Source organism: Plecotus auritus (assembly GCF_963455305.1).
Source record: "Plecotus auritus genome assembly, chromosome: 4".
NCBI lineage: Eukaryota > Metazoa > Chordata > Mammalia > Chiroptera > Vespertilionidae > Plecotus > Plecotus auritus.
The window spans coordinates 26,292,633-26,307,193 of NC_137775.1; the positions used below are offsets into that span (position 1 = coordinate 26,292,633).

At 39.4% G+C, this 14,561-nt stretch overlaps 1 protein-coding gene across 3 annotated transcripts in view; it reads right to left on the minus strand.

Moving 5' to 3' along the window:
• Positions 1 to 3,868: 3,868 nt before the first annotated feature.
• IL20RA (interleukin 20 receptor subunit alpha) overlaps positions 3,869 to 14,561 on the minus strand; it is a 59,685-nt gene continuing 48,992 nt past the window's right edge. Inside the window, exons 8-9 of one of the 3 annotated variants that reach the window (XM_080663779.1) lie at positions 9,484 to 9,610; positions 3,869 to 5,106 (exon numbers count right to left, since the gene is read on the minus strand). The gene's annotated coding sequence lies outside the window, so the exon portion shown is untranslated. Of the gene's footprint in view, positions 5,107 to 9,129; positions 9,611 to 14,561 lie in introns of all 3 variants that reach the window. The other 2 variants (XM_080663777.1, XM_080663778.1) reach the window with 2 other exon arrangements.

Sequence of the window (14,561 nt, forward strand, 5' to 3'; positions counted from 1 at the left end):
AGCAGTATCTCCCTGGCTGTGTTCAGTGGCTTAGTGCTTTTTCTGTAACTACAGAAGAAATGGTTTTTCTCTCTGCTAGTACTTTCAGAAATAAGTTGCTGTATGAGAAGCTGGGGAGAGTCATAGTACTTATTACAAGGATTTTTATTCGTGTTTTTCTTTCTTAAATGAATATCTTGGAAAAGATGAGGTTATGCATCAGCAGGTACCTTTTTGGTCTTTTCCCTAATAGCCATTATTATACATCTAACCCTGTGTATCTGTGAAGCCAGTGGTTTTGCAATAGGATTAGGGGGACAAGGGAAGGTGACCAGATGTTCTAATTGAGGCAGACAGTCTCTGTTCTGGCAATGAGCAGGTGCTCTGGAAGAAATCCCAGGCAAGCTCTGCTGTGCCCCTTATCTGAACCGAGCTGATGAGCTGGCCCCGTTCCAGAGGAGGGTGACCAGGGCAGAGAGGGATCTGGAAACCAGGCATGACAGGGACGTGTGCAAAAGAAGGGGAAAGTTTGCTGAGGAAGAGATGACAGGAACACGGCAGTTAAATATTTGAGGGGCGGCCATGAAGTAGAGAAATGGTTGAAATCAGACTGATTAAATGCTAGTTATTATGGAAGGGGTCTTAGAAGTCCCATCAAACACACTCCTCAGTTTACAGAAGGGGACAATAAGGCCAAGAGATATTGCACTTGCTCAATGTCACATAACTGGTAATAGAGCAGGGACTAGAATGCAGGTCTTTGATTCTACACGGATATGGTCACCAAACAGGTTGCAAGCTGTACCTGGGGTGGTGGTGGTGGTGGTGGCCTCTGTTTAAGGTTGAGGCAGAAACTAGATGTCCAAAGAGAGAGTTCCCGAATTACACAGGGGTCTGGCCACAGCCCCGTCACCCGAAAACATCTGCATTCACTTCTAAGATTCTCTACGTTGGTGTGGTTGCCACAGAACTCTCTCAATAAATGGCAGGTAATTCATGGTAACAGGAAGTTCATGCGTAGTTGGATGCAGTGGGAGTTGGAAAGGCAGGCCCTAGGAAAGGTCTGTTTTTTAGAAAAGGCTGCACTTGTGTGTTGGCATAGTATGAGGCTAGCAAGTTCCTTGGCCTGGGGTTTTCTAGTGACCTGGCCCTTGCAGAGTCCAGGCTCTGTCTCTGGGGCAATGGAGAGAGGAGAGAGGAACACCGCAGGCTCCTCATAGGCAGCAGCCAGGCCCTGGTGGAGGGAGTGCGGCCACTGGGAAGGTGGGTGAACGTGCCACCTGACCAGAGAGCTCCCATTGCCAACCTCACTCTCAGTACTTCACTCTCGTCTCTATCTCTGAAAAATCCTAAGCAGTATATAATAGAAATGTTTGATCAGCTTTCCATGTGTTGGTTTATTTTCTTTGTCAAGGTACTTGCATGACCTGGCATGTGGTTTCATCACACCTTAGTGTGGCTTTGATCATTATCTGGATGATGAAGAAAGGGGGTGCCGGCTGTTCCCTAGATAGAAACCAGGCAATAATTAAGCACCTAATGACTGTTTTCTCAAGATAGATAGGAATGAGAGCCATACACAAAGGAAAATGAAGTCCTTCTGCGGCATTCAACCAGGGCATGGGCTGCTCAGGCTGGAAGAAAGGAGAGCAGCTATGTCTCCCAAACGGGTCCCTCCTACCAAGGGGTACTGAACTGACTTTTGGTGTGAAGAACATTTTTAAATGGAATTGTCATGTACATATCTTTAAGTGTGTTAGAAATGCATAGTTAGTGTATTAAATATATTTGCTTAGAATGAGGCTAAAGAAATTACTTAATTTAAAAAAAGAAGCAGATTAGAAAACTAACAGCTGTCATTATTAAGTGCTGTGTGCCTAGTATTATACTAACTGCTTTGTATGTAGTTCCTCACTTAATCTTCACAAACCAGTCAATGAGTTGAATTGAGTTCCATTTTATGGGAAACCAAATTGAAGCAAAGAAAAGTTGTGTAACTTGCCCAAATCCACACAGGTGTAAGGGACAGAACTGTCTGAATCCAGACAAACCAGATCTGTCTAAATTTAGAGTGTGCTATACAACACCATGAGATACAGCTCTGTTGAATGTAATCCGTACCCCCTCCCCCAGGAAAGGAGCCCTGTTTTTGCTGAGTCCCCAGTACAGAACAGGCCCTTAATACATCTTTGCTGATCGGATGAATGAATGAATACATAGCACAGAGTAGATGCTGATTCTGGCAAAAATCACAAGTTGGTATATGGATGCCTAAAGCTTAGAAAACCCTGACCTAGTTTAATGGTTTCAAAGTGCGTTCTCAGGAACTACCCTGGGATTCAAGACACAGAAGAGCTTTCCGAGCTGCAGTGGGGGAGGGGGGGGGGGAAGAGGAAAGGAGGGGAGGGAGAAGAAAGGGGTGGGGGAGAGGATCCAGAGGCAGGCTTCCAACGCTTTCTCCCTGCTTCTGCCAGGGAAATTTCTCTGTTATGTATTATTGCCCCTCCTTCCACTTTAATTTTTAAAGAAGTCTTTACTGCTGATGCAATAAAAGCAAAACAGAAACGAAACAAAGCAAAGAGAACACAAAATAAAACAACAAAATCGACGCAGTGCTCCAGTGCAATAACATCATCACACAGATGAAGAAACGGGCCCAGAGAAGTGACAGATTCGAGCAAAGTCAGAACTTGAACCCAGCCTTTCTGACCCTTTGCCCAGTGCCTATTTCCTCACACTGGCAAAGTCCTGTTTACAGCATGTGGGCAAACAGCACTGTGCTACCCATGACCGTAACTAATATGCAGAGGAATCGCTGTAGGGACCAACCCTGACCTACATAAAGGTGCACTTTCAGTGCTGGGCGTTCCTCACATGTCTTAGGTGAGGCCAGTTCGATGTAAAGAACAGGTAATTTGGAAGAACAAATTTAGGAGGAGTAAGTGGAATTTGCCAATCTGATTTTAAAAAACGTTTTGGTATGCAATGCAACATGATATATTGCTCAAATAAATGTGACTTAATAAATCCTAGTTCAAACCCCAAATGTAGATAAAAGATAACATTATTACATAATTAAATAATAAGTATAAGATGAACTATAGATAAGTTGCAGGGCCGGGGGAGGGGGGGGGGAAGAAATTACTTCTAACTAGGGTGGCTTGAAGGCTTCAAGGTGTCAAAAACTCTTGAGGGGGCTTTGAAGGATTGGTGGAGTCCAAACACTCATGATGTAGAAATAGGAAGACTTTGGGATAGGTGGGGAAGGATTTTGGAAAAACATTTATGATTGAAGCTGGGGCATTGGGCTAGATGGATGGTGAATGGAAACATCCTTTAGGTAGAATGTCTATTAGACCATTTACTTGAAATAAATGATGGGAAAGAGTTTTTTAAACATTTTAAATAATGCAGAAATCAAAGAAACATGCATTATTACCAATAACACTATATTATTATTTCAAACTATAGTTTCCTTCAATACAAACTTTTTATAATTCTTTAAGATCTACAATTGTTTTAAAAACACACATTGGTGCAATTTTCTGGAATAAATGTAAATTGTTAAATGCAAATCAACTTTTAAAATCCAAATCATATCTTAAATGAATGGAGCTTTTGTTATTTGAAGTAATCATATTGTGAATTTTTGTTGTCGTTAAGTAAGAAATCATGGTATATGTAGAAATGACTAGGTTTGTGTTTTACAAAAAATAGGACTTATATTCATTCTAAAATTAAAACGTAAAGAAGAATTTGTGAGATTACTAAGAAAATTCAGAAAAGATAAGTAATGAGGGAAAAGTACTGAATATTAAAATATATTTTTAAAACTTTAATAAAATAAATAACAGATATATATCAATAAAACTAAGAAACAGATAATAGTCCATACGAGTATTTTATATATTATAGAGTTTTTCATGTCCTGGGCCTGTTGTAAGGAAGTAACACAAACTCGGCGACTTAAAACAACAGGTATTTTTCTCTCTCTCACAGTTCTGAAGGCAGTAAGTCCAAAATCAAGGTGTCATCAGGGCAGAGCTCTCTCTCTCTCTCTCTCTCTCTCTCTCTCTCTCTCTCTCTCTCTCTCTCTCTCTGAAGAATCCTATATAATAAAAGCGTAGGATGCAAATTGTCCCCTCTATCAGTTCTTCCCAGAGTTAAACCAGGGGGCAGGGCTGGCCTGGGGAAGGGAGGGAGTACCTGGCCGGCAGGTGGCAGCCAGCAGCCTCTAGTCTAAAATAAATGTTCACTAGCTGCCTCTGGAAAATGCAATTTGGTAGCTGGATTCTTATTTTCATTGTATGGCCTTTTGAATTTAATGCCAGATGTATGTCTTATCTTTTAAAATAATTTTAAGTGTAAAACCTGCATATAATATAACAATAAAAAGTATTTCTAAACATATGAATAGAAAAAACTTGAGGATAAATACTTAAATATTAATAGGGTTTTTCCCTTGGTGCTAGAATTAATGTTAATTTTTAAATTTTCTTCCTTATATTTTCTGTATTTACCCAATACACATGTATTATTTTTATAAAGGCGAAAAAAAGCCAACTCATTTCGATTTCTTTTTGTTCAAGTGCAGATGGCTGAAATTGAATTTGCTTAGTGTAGATTTATACCCCGGGTATGCTAAACCAGTTTTCAAAACTGATGTAATAGAAGTCCAAAAAATGCACAAAGTTAGCTCCAGAGACTGTTTATCTACAGGTGGTGTGTGATATCATTTTTTGACTTTATTGCATAACCGAATGTGCTGAATTTCCTTTTCAGAACAAATAGTCCATGCCAGCATTTGTTTTCGTGCCTTAAACTGGCCCTTTATGTGGCTCAGCTTCCCGGGCAAGTTCCCTTTGAGATTCTCAGCTGATGGGCATGAGGGTCAGGAAGATGCAGACAGGGACACCAGGCCGATTGTGAACTAGGCCTTTCCAACCTCCACTTCTCCTTTAGATGACTTCCCCAACTCGGCACCTTTCCCACATGCTGAGGTGCTCTTCTCTCCCTCTCTTCAATTTCCAGAGCTTGCTTTTCCAGTGCATCTGGCTGGTGTACAAAAGCCAAGCAATTAGTCACCTCATCACTGGTAGGATCACTGATAGTATCTTCTGTGTGAAGCTGTATGTGTGTAGAAGTGGGGAAAAGTTTTTTTTTTTATGTTAAAAAGTTTTCTGGTAAATCTTCATTACCATTGTTCTAATTTCTCTTCACCCTCAAAAAGAAAAAGGGGGGGGGTGAGTAATCCTTTGAAAGAAGTTGCCTCAGTTCCCATTGCCCAACACTTGGGGAACGGCCAAGGCTAGGGAGTGATCTATGCCTGTGCATTACAGGTGACCAGTTTGGACTAACTTTACCACCATACTTTCTACCATGTAAAATAAAATACCCTCTGGGCTTCAATGTCTTATCTGCAGTCTCTGATTTGTGACTGAGTTGGGGCAGATCTTAATTTCATTTGCAAACAGTCTACTTAATATTTGTCTCATGAGTTTTATAGTTCTTGTCTGAATGGAATATAATTAATATAGTCAAATGGCATCACCAGGCTTGTTGACCTCGGATAAACTTTAGATATAAATTGATAACAGAGGCTAATTTTTCCCAGTTGGCCTTCCTGATATGGTAAGAGAATTAAACTGCCAAAAGCTAAGCCTGTGTTCTGAAATAAAGTAAATATTATGGGGTGAAGAAACTGAAACAGTCCAGGTGTATCCCAGACTAATGGAGTGTGTGCACATATTAAATTGCCTTAACTTCCCTGAAGTGATGGGTCTCTGGAAGGCTGAAAACAATAAAGGTAGGAAAGTACTGAGTCAAAATGTGTGGCCATCTCTATTTGGAAGTGGATATTTTAAGTTAGTATCCCTCCCCATGACTGTAGTTTCATAGCTCCTGGTGCCCTATCAGTATTTCTGGAGACATGCTCTTGTTGATTGCACAGTTTGTAGACTAGAAGAAATGGCTCATCCAGTCCTGGCATTTGTCCCCCTGAAAAATGAGTGAGCTTCACAAAACTACATGAAAATCCTTTCTAAATCCCCAAAGGAATGATGTTCTCCTAGGCCAGACAGTCTAGCTGTTGATCCTCTCTCCTGTGTGTCTCCAGGTTAGTTAACCTGGGCCTGAAATTTGGGAGTTGCTCTCTCCTTTCATTCTCGCGTTCTACCTCCCCTTTGGCTTTTCTCCTCTTCCCACTTTGTCAGAAGCAAAACAAATCCCTCAACTTGCTTCTTGAATCTGAACAGTATATTTGTCACCTGAAGCCTGATTTTGAGGTCTTACCCTCAATCCCAATCAGTTTATTAAAGTATTTCTTCCAAATAAATACACAATACTTCCTTAGAGGAATGCCAGTGAAGAAAAGTGTGTGTTTTTTTAAATCTCATTCCATTTATAATGGTGATATAGAACTTTCAAAGTATAATGTTGAAAACAACACATTATTTTATTTAAAAAAAAAACACACACATACACAGTTTATGATGCATTCATTATGTATTGAGCACTTTCTAAGTGATTTCCTTGCCTTATTATACTAACCTTTCTGACAAGCCTATAAAGTAAGTGTTTTATTCTCTATTATTCAGATGAGGAAAATGAGACACAAAGAGGTTATGCAATCTATTGGGAATTGCACAGCTGGTAAATGGTGAAGCTGACATTTGAACCTAATAGTTTGGGTTTTACTATGACATACACATATATCTAAGGAGGTACGAAGTGCATTAAGTTTTGAACTAGATATTGATGGAAAAGCAGGCGAGAGTATTAGATAGGTAAAATACATTTGGGAATAGGTACTCAGGAACTCTTCTATTTATTAATTATTCTTTATTTTAGAATTGCTTTTTATTTGGTATGTGAGCTAGTTCAGGCACAAAACCGTTCTTGGCTTTGGGCTTGAGCTTGTCTTCCAACCAATTCAGAACCCAAGGAGGGAGGTGGGGTGGAGATGGGGGGTAGTGGTTAGGGGTGGCTCCTCTACATTGTCCAGCTAATTTCCCAGCTCCTAAATGAGGTTTGGTCTTCAGTCTTTGGTCCTTTAGCCAGGACCCCACCCTACCCTCTTATACAGCCCTTTCTATTTAGACATGTCTCCTGACCCTCTGCTTCTGCCCTGTTAGGTCCTCTAGCCCCATCTGACCTCTGCGAATGCCACTCACTCACCCATTCCGAGTGGGGACGGGCTGCAAATTGCCTTGGATATTGCATATGAGGCAACTGCAAGGCAATCAGAGCACATACACCCCAGTGTATGTGTAGTTCTTATGCCCTCTCTCTGGATCCATGCTGCCTAATGTCTTCTTGTCATACCTTAGCTTTTGTAGGTGCCAACCTCAGAAAGGTATAGGGTGGTGAAAGCCAGGGGTGAAAACCATTTTTCTTCTATAAGACATTGTTTTTACACCTCTTCTCCTGGATATCAATAATGAGTACCCACTAATATTATAAAATGTATATTTTTGCAAGTGGCAGAATAGTGACTATTATTTGGAAGGGATCACATCATTTTATATATTTTTTATTTTAAACAACAGGTCCACACAATTATTATTACAATTACACTGATTTTTTTTAAATATGGGAGGGCTTTCAAATAAATTATTTTACCTAATTCTCCCAATAAGTTTTAGGAAGGTAAATTAGATATGATTATCTTTTGTGAGTCACAAGTTTGTGTATTTTTTTAAAATATATTTTATTGATTTTTTACAGAGAGGAAGGGAGAGGGATAGAGAGCTAGAAATATCAACGAGAGAGAAACATCGATCAGCTGCCTCTTGCACACCCTCTACTGGGGATGTGCCCGCAACCAAGGTACATGCCCTTGACTGGAATCAAACCTGGGACCCTTGAGTCCACAAGCCGACGCTCTATCCACTGAGCTAAACCGGTCAGGGCAAGTTTGTGTATTTTTATTATCACTATTTTTTAGTTTCTGGCCTGTGATGGCTATTTTTAAGAAGGCTATATTCTGTATCTGGTTAGTTTTTCTAAACTGTTTTCCATGGATCAACTTCTGTCTTACTCTTTTTTATTTATTGGGTTTACAGGATATAAAAATATTGCATAATAGTTTTACATTTGACATTTATTATTGGTACTGATTTTAAAGAGAATGGCTTCAACATTTTCCCATTTTGAAATTTTCTATTCTTTTTGTGTCTTTGTGAATGCTTACTCTTTTTTTATTTCTCAGTAACAAAATTAGTATCAGAAAAATTTTGGAAAATATAAAAAGAATGAAGAAGAAAATAAAGATCAAGGTTAATATTTTAAAATTCCACCTAGAAATATACCTATAACTATTTTGTGTGTATTCTTTTCTAGCATCCCGTGTCATCTCTATTTTTATAGTATCATAAATTATTAAATTTCCTAATTGTTATATGTTTTTAATGTTTATAATTTTTCTGTATTTTAAGAGATACCTTGATAAACATCTACTTACTTAAATATCAAGAACACACATGATAACTTCCTAGTAAAATTGCATAATCAGTTTTAAGGCTTTTGATCAGTAATGCCAGAAGCTTATCCAGAAAGTTTTACCAATATATACTTCCAAAAATATTACATGAGAGTGCATTTTACCACACCCTAAACAGACTTAGATATAATCATTATTTTCATCTTTGCCTACTTGATGAGTAAATATAATACTTTAGTATTGTTTTATTTTGCATTTTAATCTCTCATGAGGCTGAGTATTTCTGTGTGCATGAATTACCTTTTCAAATTCTTTGCCCATTTTTAAATTGAGGGGGTAATTTTAAAACATTACTATCTTGTAAGAATTCTTCTTTTGTCTATTACATAACTAGCTTGTCATTTCCTTTTTAATGGTGTCTTAACTATTTTCTTGAATTTAAAATTATGAGTGATTACTGAATTTTACCAAATGTCTTATTGATACCTATTGATAATTTTTCTTGTTTTTAAATCTATAGATGTGATACGTTGTAGCAACAAAGGTAAACCATGTGTTGGACTATGTCTGTTTTCCATAAACTCTGCTTGGATATGATATAATTTTGTGTGAATTTGACAGCCCTGAGGATAACAAATCATTTCATGTTATTAGAGATCCAATTGTTCCCCGTCTTGGCGATTCTTGCACAGCTGAGCAAGTGACCCTACCTTTCAACTCCAAGCATCAGGAGACCGCACTAGAATTGGACATCTGGCCAGAGGGTTCCCTCAGTAGACTTGTCAGTGGCGAGGCTGGCATGACCATGAGTGATATCAACTAGTTTCCCTCTTGGGGACCTGACACATTGAGTCAGTCAGTGGTGGACACCTGAGCTGCATGTGTGTTGGGCCACGTGCATAATGAATGAGCAGATGTGCAGGAAACGCTGTGGTTCCTGAAAGGTGGAAGTCTCACGGTGGGTTTCTGAGGACTCTTGAGTTGCTCAGATTTCTAATGAGTCTCAGATGCACTCTCTGCCCTAGGATTCTGTGAGAACTTCCAGGGTTCTTTCAGTCACATACCTTCTTCTCTTTTAATGGAAGTTGGAGGTTTCTGATCAGTGCAACCCAGAGTTGACATGAACACATACCATCTTGCTGGGCAGTGCATGATTATGCACTATCAGAATGACAGGAGGTCACAAGTCACCTGAAAAACAAAAAGGTTGAACTCAGCACTATATAATCTGGACGTTTCCTTCCAGCCCTATAGTTCTATGAGCCTCTAAAATCAATGGTGCTTTTTTAATGGGGACATTTCCTAAACCCAGCTTGGTAGAACTCTAGTATGATGTCATAGAGTCCGTGAAAACTAAGAGCCAGAAGGGAATGTGTTTAGACAGACCTCGTAAGACAGGAAGACATCTCCCATTTTCAAAGATTGTGTTTCCTTAAAATCTGCAGGAGCATTTTGCTTTTCAGTCATTGAATTGAAAGGGCACCTCTGTTTCCTAAACTCTATAGCTACAGCTGTCTGTCTGTGCTTCTCTTCACGTACCTCAGACTGGGCATCTGGCAGTGACAGGTAATCAAATCATATATCAAGGAACACTGAGCCGTCTGCCCTGATCTTAGCCCTCAGAAGTGAGCTGTTGGAAAGGGTTTCAGCTTTTCATCTGGAGCTTACAAGCCAGCACGATTCAATTTTCTCAATGAAAGTACTGATTTAAGTCTTTAAAAATAATCCCAGCCCTGCTAACATCAAAGTGGCGACTCATAGCATCAAGATAAAAGATATTCACGCTGCGAATAAAGCTGCTACATTTTCTTTTATAAACACACACACACACACACACACACACACACACACCTCTGAAATGCATGTCTTATGTGGCCAACAGAAAAAACTGTCAAGATAATTAGCACTTTAGGGTGAGGAAAGTACAGTGTTGGGAGGTGATGAAGAGGTCGGCAGTGACAGATTGTGGTCCCCCTGGAGCCAGCGCCATACTGTAGTGCTCCTCCCACTAAAGCTGCTCTGAGGTGTGGAAGACAGCCCCAAATCAGCATGTTGGCCAACATATATTTGTATTTTGTTCATCTTTTTGGTATTGAGATAGTGGCATTCTCTTCTTATGGTGGTTATCTTTGTATTATTTTTAAACAAATTAGTAAACATTTATTTGAAGTATCACATTATAGTTCAACTATCAAAAAATCCCTGGGCTGCTATCAGATGGGATATGGGAAGAGAGATGGGGTGTTTTTTTTTTTCCAGAGCTCATGCATTTTGCAAAGAAGGATGCCTTTCTCTCTATTGAAGCCTTGAATATATAACAAATGTCAAAACTGATTGGATTTTAAATTGCTTTTAAATCTCTAGTATCTAAGTCAGTTTAGGCTGCTATAATAAATTACCAATGACTGGGTGTTTCAAACAACAAACATTTACTTTTCATGGTCTGGGGGCTAGAAGTCTGAAAGTGGGGTGCCAGAATGTTCAGGTTCTTAATGAGGATTCCTCCACCTGGTTAGGCCCTCACATGGCTTTTTCTTGGCACATGCACACAGAAAGAGAGAGGTTTTGCCTGGCTAGCATGGCTCAGTGGTTGAGGGTCGACCTGGGAACCAGGAGGTCACAGTTTGATTCCTGGTCAGGGCACATGCCTGGGTTGCAGGCTTGAGCCCCTGTTTGGGGCCTGCGGGAGGCAGCCAGTCAATGATTCTCTCTCATCATTAATGTTTCTATCTCTCTCTCCCTTTCCCTTCCTCTCTGAAATCTATTAAAAAATGTATTTAAAAAAAGAAAGAGAGGTTTTTTGCTTCACTTCCTCTTTTTATAAGGGCCCTAATCCCATCATGGTAGTCCACCTATTACCTAATTACTTCTCAAAGATCCCATCTCCAAAACCGGTCAAATTGAAGATTAGGGTTTCAACAAAGGAGTTTTGAGGGGACACAAACATTCAGTCCATACCACATGGTAATACCTATTCTAGTCAGGCATTTTTGGACTGCATCTTAGGTTGGGTTTCCCAGAAGTGAACCCTAAGAGTAAGATTACTGTAAAAGTAGTTTATTAGGAAATGTCCCCAGAAGAAACTGGTGGGTGAGTGCAGACATGCAAGAGAGTTATATTAAAGTCCCACAGGGCATAACTCTGACTCAACCCTAATTGGGAGCTATCCATAACCCAATTAGGGGAAGGGTTATGGATAGCTCTCAGCCAATGTAAATTCCCATGCACTTATGACCCTTATGACCAACAGGCCCGTAGCAGCCTTCTGACAGTGAGTTGCAGATACTGGTTGGTAGGAGTGAAAACACCTTAAAGGAAGGCCTTTGTGCACAAAACGCTCTCAATAGGACATGGTTGGAGCACAAACAGCAAGTAACAAGAAACAAAAATCTACCCAAGCTAACTTAAGTAAAGGGGTATCTCAATTAAGGTTGCATTTGGCTGCATGTAAGAGAAACCAGACTCAGTGCCTAACCAAACGAGTTTATGCTTCTAATATAAAGAGTTCAGAGGATGGCAGTCAGGGATGGTGTAACTGCTTTTTGATGTTATCAGAGAACAATGTTCCCACTCTGTCTTGCTTGTTGCTTCATGATAGCTCTTTTATCTTCAGCCTATGTCTGCATTCCTGGCAGGAAGAAGACTGTGAATCAGGAAAGCAAACATTTCCCAGAAATCTCTAGAACACTTGTGATTATTTTTCACTGACTCTGAGTTACCTAATTACTTTAGATGTAAGGAGTTTTGGGAAGTTGGCACATGGTTCCTCTGGAAAGAATAACTTTCTTTTAGCGAAGGAGAGAAAATGGGCAATAACTGGGCATCTAGCAGTACCTACCAGATGGGGGACTTTTTGGTAAAAATACAAAGGGCTATCTTATGGGCATCCACGAACATGACACAAGCACAGCGTGGATTCCTGAGGGATGGTGCCGAACTGGCCGATGAGGAGCTCATGTGTTGTAAATTAAGTCTGGTGGAACATGCATGGGAGGAGGAGATATGTGAAGCTACAGCATAGACACACACATTGACTTAGTCCTGTGGCACAGTGAGCAGTGGGCAACGTGCATGTAGCAATTTGCCTGGCTGCACATGCCAAGGCCCGGACCTGGGCCAGATTGGTGGTGATGATAGTGATGGCAGCAGTGGCAGCAGCAGCCATAACCCTGGTGAGAAAGGAGGGGCCCCATGGGAGGACAATGACCCATGGCAGGAGGCTGGTTTGCTAGTCTGTCCCTGGAGTCCATCTCTGGGGTATCAATACAAATCTTAGTCTTTGGCTAGGAACTGTTGGCACTCAGGTGGTAAATCTTCATCAGTAAATTATTAAAAAATTAAACCGTACACATGGACATTGTAATAAAGCCTACTAGGGAGTTAGTAGAGAATTCTTCATAGTTTAAAAATCTCTGGTTTTGAAAACTGCCACAACATTGAAAAACAAATATCCACAAGCTTACAAATAGAAAATAAATTTAAAGACCATCACATTTTATGGAAAAGAACACTATTTTCATATGAAGCATCAGATGAATCAATTATTAATGAAGATACTTTTTAAATTAATTTTCTCTTGTAATTGAACATACAGAGATAGGATGTGGAAACAGGTGTTTGAATTATATGTAAATTATGAAGTCAGTTTTTTGTATAACCTCCAAAAGGTGCAGGAAATGTAAGAGGAAATATTAAAATACCATTGTACAAATTTATATTTAAAATTAAATTTAGACACATGAAACTGATTTGTATAAAGGGTTAATTATTTTTTAGAAAAAAATGTTTTTCCAGAATCATAAGTTCTAACTGTGCTAATATTTGTATTTCAAAATAGTTAGAAGTTTGTCCCAATGTTTTCACAGCCTATAAAATACTCTTAACAGCTCCAGCAACAGTGGCATCAGCAGATAGACCTTCCTCAAAATAAAAACTGATAAAACATTATTTGTAATTTTGAATTTTCTAAGAGCAACTTATGTTGCTTTCCACAATACCAATTGAAAATGAAGTTGTTAAAAGTATACATTTCAATGATCTACTATATTTGCAGAAGTGAGTTAGATCAATAATAAAATATTACTTATCATATTATTTCAAATTATAACACCCAAAATATTATTTCCTTCAATTTGTAAGTTTATGTTGTTACTTATGTACCTCTGTTACCCCTTGTTAAAGACTGAATTATGTTCACTCACCCCAAAGTCATATATTGAGGTCCTAACCTTCTGTGTGACTGTGTTTGGTGATAGGGCCATTAAAGAGGTAATTAAGGTTAAATAAGGTCATAATGGTCTAATCCCATAGGACTAGTGTCCTTACAAGAAGAGGAAGAGTCCCTAGATATTTTCTCTCTCTCTCTTTATCTTTCTATCTCTGCAGAGTAATGTTATGTGAGATAGAGCGAGAAGGCAGCCATCTGCAAGTCAGGAAGAGAAACCCTGAGAGCACCTTGATCTTGGACTTCTATTCTCCAGAACTGTGGTATTTTGTTATGGCAGCCTGAGCTGACTAATATATGCCTATACATTTTATAAATCATGAAATATTTTTAAAGGAAAAATCCTTATATTTTAGCACCTTTAATGGCATTTTTTCCTGCTTATGAACAAGGGGCTTCACATTTTCCTTTTGCACTAGACCCTGCAAATTACATAGATTGAGGTCACACTCTGTGTCTCTCCTAGGGCCTCAAAATGCTTCTTTTTACTTCCTCTCTTTCCAAATCAGCTTTTCCAGGTGACAAATAGCCCAACAAGTTCTCTTCCATCCCTTCAGGTCAAGTGCTCAACATCAACCCATTAATTCTGTCTCAGAGCCCTGGTTCTACATTTCCAGGAAGAAGAATCCAATTGGCTTAGTCTAGCCTGTGGATTTGTTGATCCAATGTCAGCTGTCCACATGTGTACCTGGCTGTCCAGGCCTACATTTGTAGGAGCTCAGGTGGAAGGTGATGTCAAAGGAGTTGGTGTAGGCTGCGCTTTTTTGGAGGAGAAGTTGGCTTCAATTCCAAGCTCAACTGCTTTTTTTAAGGGTGTTCAGCATTTTCACTTGCAAATATAACCAACCACAGTTTTAAAAGGAAAAGCAGAAATCAGTGTTCTATGCTGAGAAGTATTCAGGGCTGTGTTGCTCAGCT